The sequence below is a fragment of the Portunus trituberculatus genome, chromosome 5, assembly GCF_017591435.1.
Source record: "Portunus trituberculatus isolate SZX2019 chromosome 5, ASM1759143v1, whole genome shotgun sequence".
In the NCBI taxonomy this organism is placed as follows: Eukaryota; Metazoa; Arthropoda; class Malacostraca; order Decapoda; family Portunidae; genus Portunus; species Portunus trituberculatus.
The window spans coordinates 3,747,242-3,754,741 of NC_059259.1; the positions used below are offsets into that span (position 1 = coordinate 3,747,242).

The 7,500-nt window shown below is 39.0% G+C and overlaps 1 long non-coding RNA gene across 1 annotated transcript; it reads left to right on the top strand.

Annotated features, from left to right (window-relative positions):
• The first annotated feature begins 25 nt into the window (after nt 1-25).
• LOC123515113 lies at nt 26-1,820 on the top strand. Its single transcript, XR_006677779.1, has 2 exons — nt 26-161; nt 1,541-1,820. It is a non-coding gene; the product is annotated as an uncharacterized LOC123515113 (long non-coding RNA).
• The last annotated feature ends 5,680 nt before the right edge of the window (nt 1,821-7,500 follow it).

A 7,500-nucleotide genomic window follows, 5' to 3' on the forward strand; every position in this document is an offset into this window, starting at 1 on the left:
CCCTCACTTCTCACGCAAGGCAGGGCAGGTGTGTGGCAGGATACGTGGAATGGTGAGGCGGGCAGGTGTTGAGTGGGTGTACCTCTATATTGCCGCCAGGTGTCTCTGCTGACGCACTGCAGGGAATTGTGTGGGAAGATCATCGGGGCTTAGAAACACGGGTGAATTAATTCCTTTCCGTTTTATTTTTTTATTATTGTAATTTTTTAAGAGGGTGTGTTAGAGGGAGACAATTACAACGCTAGTTTTTCTGGGTGGGGAGATGAGTGATTAAGGGGCTGGGAACAGATTTTTAAGATATGTACTGAAGAATAGAGGAGACAATTAACAGGTATTATTTTTTTTCAAGAATTGTGATTTGGATTGAAAAAAAAAAAAAACAATCAATAGCCTTTGTATAATCATTTATCTATTTTTCGTTGGCCTGGGAGAGTCCCGTTCTTGTTTTAGTGTGTTAAGGTTGAGGAGAAACATTTAACAAGAATTTTTTTCCTTATTTTTTAGCGGGTTGGGACTCTGGAGTTTAGGGAAAGACAATTAGCAAATTTGGGGTTGTGGAAAAGACAATTACTGGAACATTTTCTGTTAATGGCAGGTGTTTTGAGGTTGGGGAGAGATTCAGTGGGACTTTTTTTTTTTTATACCATGCGGGCTTTTCATGGGAATTTCTGGGCTAAAGGGAATATTTTTCGGGGTACCTCCTATCTCAAAGCCTACCCGCTAGAAAACCGTTGCCCCGAGTGAGGAAGCCCAACCTACACTCGGACCGTGGACAGGATTCCAACTCGTGCGCTTGAAGACCCCTCAGACGTCAAAGCACGCATGGTTCCACTGTACCACGGACTTATTTTCTCTTATTTTATCAGGAGGTAAAGCGACAACTATTGGGCCTTTTCTCTCCTTTTTCTCTTTGGTTTGTCTAACTTGGACATGAAAAAAACAGTAAATAATCTTTTAAGCTCAGAAACTTTTAACACTTAATCGCTGAAATTGCTCAGGGATTCAAAAACACTATTGCAGCAACAGTGAACAATTCGGAAGCTTAGAAATTAATAAAAGGCTCGATCAGCAAATAAAAAGAAAAAGAAATAGGTTGATATTGCACTGGATATTTCATTTTGTAAACTGGGAAAAAAAAGTTCACGATACCTTAAAAGTAAACAAATAAAACAAATCTACAAATGAAAAGAAGTCAATGAAAGTAAAGATGCAAGAGAGAGAGAGAGAGAGAGAGAGAGAGAGAGAGAGAGAGAGAGAGAGAGAGAGAGAGAGAGAGAGAGAGAGAGAGAGAGAGAGAGAGAGAGAGAGAGAGAGAGAGAGAGAGAGAGAGAGAGAGAGAGAGAGAGAGAGAGAGAGAGAGAGAGAGAGAAACAAACATATACACAGACAAGCAGGCAGACAAAAGACTAGGTAAAAAAAAAAACAAGAAAAAAAAAAACATATATATAAACAGAGACCAGACTGACTAACAGAGAGACAGACGGACAGGCAGACTCAGAGCAAATGAACATAGAATAACTTACCTTTTCCTGCATTCCAGACGATGTAAATTGAAACAGAATAAAGGGAGAGGAAGGAGAAATGATAAAAACGTAACTCGGACAACAAAAGAACAAGAAGAACAAATGGAGAGATGACACGAAGGATTAAAGAAGAGAAAGAGAGAGAAAAAAATGATGATAATAACATACTTGAGTGATGAAACTAAGTGTTAATATAAGAGATCACACACACACACACACACACACACACACACACACACACACACGGAAATATATATGAAGATAAATAATAAATGAATAAATAAATAAATAAATAAGTAAAAGACTATACATGAGAGAGAGAGAGAGAGAGAGAGAGAGAGAGAGAGAGAGAGAGAGAGAGAGAGAGAGAGAGAGAGAGAGAGAGAGAGAGAGAGAGAGAGAGAGGAGGATGTAGAGTGAAAGATAACACACAAAGAACACAAAAGACTGATATAAAAAATGAAATTAAGAAGGAAGGAAATAAGGAATGAAGGAAGAGAAGGAGAAAACGAGAAGTGAATGAATGAAGGATGAAGGGAAGGGAATGAAGGAAGGTAAGAAAAATAAAGCAAAATTGAAGCAGGGGAGAAATGAAAAGATTAGAAAGAAGAATAGACGATGGAGTGAGGGAGGAGGGAGGAGGGAGGAGGTAGGAGGGAGGGAATAATAGAAGGAGGAAAGGAGGGAGGGATATAAGAATAGAGTATGAAAGAGAAGGTCAAGGAAGGAAGAAGGGGAAGAAGTAAAATTAAATTAGGTAGGGAAGCTTGAAGAGAGAGAGAGAGAGAGAGAGAGAGAGAGAGAGAGAGAGAGAGAGAGAGAGAGAGAGAGAGAGAGAGAGAGAGAGAGAGAGAGAGAGAGAGAGAGAGAGAGAGAGAGAGAGAGAGAGAGAGAGAGAGAGAGAGAGAGAGAGAGAGAGAGAGAGAGAGAGAGAGAGAGAGAGAGAGAGAGAGAGAGAGAGAGAGAGAGAGAGAGAGAGAGAGAGAGAGAGAGAGAGAGAGAGAGAATGATATTTCTAGGCAACAACAACAACAACAACAAAACGATGAATAGGCAAGGAAAGAAATGAAAGAGTGTGTGTGTGTGTGTTACAACGAACATCAAGAATTAAATGGTGGAGGTTGAAGGATGAGGCGTTGAAAGCGGAGTTTAAAACCAAAGTGCTGGACAGTATGGTAGAAGCTGAAGATCCAGACACATGGTGGACAACAAGCAGCAGCCACATAATTGAGATAGGGAAGAAGTATTTGGGAAAACATCAGGCAAGGACGCCCGCAGGATAAGGAATCTTGGTGGTGGAATAATGAGGTGAGAGAGAAAGTTAAGGCAAAGAAGGAGGCAAAGAAAACATATGACAGAATGGGAAATGAAGAAACAGAAAGAGCCTATAGAGAAGCAAATAAAGAAGCTAAGAGGTCAGTAGCACAAGCGAAAGCTAGAGCAAGGAAGGCATGTACGATAAATTAGAAACCAGGGAAGCAGAGAAGAGGATATTTGCACTAGCAAGACAGAGAGAGAAGTCAACAAAGGATTTTACGCATATCAAGCAGGTTAAAAATAAGGAAGGTAGAGTTCTAATTGATGACAATGAAATAAAAGAGCGATGGAAAGAATATTTCAAGACACTTTTGAATGAGGAAAACCCAAGAGGAGTGATGGAGGATGGGGAACCAAATGACAGGAGAACAACAGCAATTTCAAGGGAGGAAGTCAAACAAGCCTTGAGGAGGATGAACGATGGGAAGGCAACAGGGCCGGATAACATACCTGTAGAGGTGTGGAAGAGTTTAGAAGAGGAAGGGCTTGAGTGGCTGTGTTGGTTGGTAAATAAGATCTATGAGAAGGAGAAAATCCCAAATGCATGGAGATGCAGCGATATTGTCCCAATATACAAAGAGAAAGGAGACATACAGGACTGTGAAAATTACAGAGGAATTAAATTAATGTCGCATACAATGAAGCTGTACGAAAGGATAATTGAGAGAAGAGTAAGGGAGAAACACAGGTGGGAGAAGAACAATTTGGTTTTATGCCGGGAGAAGTACTACCGATGCAATCTTTGCGCTAAGACAACTGCTGGAGAAGTATGGGGAGAAACAAAGAGAGTTACACCTTATTTTCATTGATTTGGAAAAAGCTTATGATAGAGTACCACGCCAGGAAGTTTGGGCTAGTATGAGAAGAAAAGGAGCATCAGAGAAGTATGTGAGAGTGATCCAGGACATGTACGAAGGCTCAAGGACGAGGGTAAGGAGCAGTGTGGGAGCAACAGAGGAGTTCTGTGTGAGAGTGGGCCTGCACCAGGGATCTTCTCTGAGCCCATATCTGTTCAACCTACTCATGGATGACAGTATTCAAAATATAAAGGAGGAGGCACCGTGGACTATGTTGTTCGCGGATGACATCGTCTTGGTGGATGAAAGTAGAGATGGTGTGGAGAGAAAGTTGGAGAGATGGCGACGAGCATTGGAGGAGAGAGGTTTGAGAATTAGCAGGAGAAGACGGAGTATCTGAATTTTAATGGTCGACAGGAGAGTGAAGTATGGATGCAAGATATGAAGTTAAAGGGTGTGAAGGAGTTCAGATACTTGGGCTCTCATATATCAGCGGACGGCAACCTGGATGGAGAGATCATTCACCGTATCCAATCGGGCTGGAAGAATTGGAAAAGAACAACTGGAGTGCTCTGTGACCGAAAAATTAGTGCAAGAGTAAAGGGAAAAGTGTTCAAATCGGTGGTTAGACCTGCCATGTTATATGGTGCGGAGACGTGGCCAATAAAGAAAGCACAGGAGAATAAGTTGGAGGTTGCTGAGATGAGAATGTTAAGGTGGATGCTTGGGGTGACAAGGAGGGATAAAGTGAGAAACAATTTTATAAGAGGAACAGCCAAAGTAACGGAGGTGACAAAGAAAGTACAAGAAAGGAGAATGCGATGGTTCGGTCATATCAAAAGGCGAGAAGAAGGATATGTCGGCAGAAGGATATTGGATATGGAAGTGGAGGGAAGAAGACGACGTGGCAGGCCAAAGAAAAGATGGAAGGATCGTATTGGAGAGGACCTGAGGGAGAGAGGATTGAGTGGAGAGGAGTTTGGGGACAGAGCCTTGTGGAGAAGACTAGTGAGGAACAGCGACCCCATATGAACATGGGAGCAGCTTCATGTGGGCCAGTGGTGGTTGTCGTCCGCCAGACACTGTGACGATATCTGACCCGTGTAAAAGCTAAATGTTAGGAGAGACTAAATGTCCCAGAGCCAAGGGGCGGAAGTGAAGAATGAGGTGTGAACAGGAGAAAAAAATAATAAAGGAAAGGAAAAGACTGGGAGAGAATAAAGAACTGAGTGAGTGTGAGACACATAGGAGGGAAGCAAAATGCCCAGGATGCAGAGACAACTTTTTCATGTCCCGTGTCTTCAGGTCCAGTCTCTGCAACGAGGAAAAGCAATACTCTCTGAAACATCCGAGAACAAAACAAGAACGCAGATGTTTGTGCTTTTCAATCTACTCATGACTTGTTTTAAAAATCTAGAACTCATCTTCTCTATATTGTTACTTGTCCGACTCTCAACAAATAGGAGCTGTAAAGGAACAATGTCAAGCATAAGTCTCTGGAACCTGAGTACAGTGAAAAGAGACAGAATGTGACTTGTATCTAGGAAATATTTATTATAAAATATGCAAATAAATATATATATAAAAATATTTGAAGTTATATACAAAAAAAAACAAGGCAGTTGTTATTCCTCTCTACAAGATATCTCATTAGTCTTATTGATATTTATCTATGATTTATCTATATATTTATTATTATATATCTAGAAATATATATATTATATATATGTATCTATATATATTATATATATATATATATATGTTAAAAATTTATGTATATGAAAATCAACTATATGAAAGAGAAGGAATAAAAATATAAGAATCGTAGAAAAGATGCTATATATGGTTGATGTATATCAAGGTGTTCTGATGAAGAGAAACATTGTGTAGCAGATACAAAGCGTGAGCAGGTGACTTTCATACTAAGGATTGTAAGGAATTGTATCTGCCTTCTTTATAACTATGTATATTCAGTAGACAGATGATGTAGAAAGGTCTTAAAAGAACAGTAAGAGAAAGGAAGCGTTTAGGCACATATCTGTCCCTCAACCTTCAACAGGATCCAAAATCCTCTCCCTTCTCCTAAGGTCGTTACTAAAAGAAAAAATTAGTAAATGGTGAGATAAGAAAAGGTGTCAGAACATCTATAATATACAAAAAAAGGTAGATAATAAGATAAAGAAATAAAAGAAATAAGTTGTTAGAGAATAGAATAACTGAAAAGCAGAAGATAACAGAAATGATTAATTTATGAGAAAAGTAAGAGAATTAAAAAAAATTTACATTTGTGTAATACTGAAATATATTATATAAAATTTTATAAGCAGAAATGTTCTGATTTTTAACACAGCTTTGGAAAATTCAACATGTGAAAAATGTGTTTTTTTAAAGTGTATAACAGTTTGTTTCACAAAACATCTTAATTTGAAACTTTATATATATGTTTATATAGATATATATATATATATATATATATATATATATATTATATATAAGAGCAAAGAAAATCTTATGACAATGTAAAGAAAAAGCAACTCCCTCAACTATACCATAAATCACCTACATATCAGTTTGAATTCAACTTTAGACAGATAACAATGATAACAGAAGATGTAATACAACTGTGTCTTTCCGGGGAGTTGCAGAATACAGAAAAATTGGATGTTTAAATGTTTGAAAATTTTGAGACCATCTAGGGTGATGAAGAGCCAGTAGATTTGTTACTAAAAAGAAGTAACATTATCCTTGCGTATAGACGACAAGGTACTTTCTACTGCTAGACGCTTCACTCTTGAAGTGTCAGGGTGCGATAACACAAAGGAACCTACAGGAGCATCCTTGACACGCACTGATATAACGCGAGCACTTGTAGGGCCCACATATTGATCACCAATAACAACAGCTGCACTCATTTTAGGTACAGACACAGAACACTTTGAGTCAACTGCATTAGCAGCTGGAACAGTTAGGTGCCTCATCGCAAGAGCCTCGTTGACTCTTGGGAGAGGGGACTCTTCAAAGTGTACACGTTTAGTGGTGACATTTAAAATAGATTTAGGGTTAGATGTAGCATAAAAAAGTTTCATCCTTATAAGAAAGTGCCTGATATTTAGGATGAAGATAAATATCATTTTCTGCAAGTGTATCAAAGCCTAAAAGAGTATCACACTGCAAGGAAAAATTAGAAACTATATGAAATTTTGCAAGAAAGGTAGAATCATGAGGGTGAAAAGAAATAGGTAGGAGAACACTTCCTATAATGTGTAATGGAGAACCTTCAACACCTTTGAAAGTGCGTTGATATTGTTGAAAAGAAAGCTTATATAACTGAAACAGTTTGAGATATGCACTTTCTGTGATTAAGCTAACATCCGCACCAGTGTCCATACAGACAGAGAATGGCGTGCTGTATGTGTAACATTGAAAATTCTGGCAGTGAGAAACATTAGATGTTAAGGAAGGAACACATAGTGACGCTGTGTTAGATTGTGTAGCTAGTCTTTCAGTTTGTGAAAGACAGCCTGTTGAAAATTTGACTGTGGCGTGACAGTTTGTTGCTTTTGATATCTGAGTATTGTTCTACATTCTTCAGTAGATGTGTGTACAATTGCCGTGGATCATACAGTAGTATGGTGGAGGCAACAACGCTGTTTTAGTGGTATCAGAGTGACTACCACGTGACCAAGACCTATAACGCTGTGGTTTTCGGTCTCGTGACAACTGTCTGGAACGAGTGTTACGGTAACTGCATGAATCTGACTTCATAGATGAAGCTGTGGTGCTATACTGAGCATTTGTTTTCTCATGACGTTGTTTTTTAAAACAACGTTGTAGTGTGTGTCCAGTTTTATGACAAAACTGGC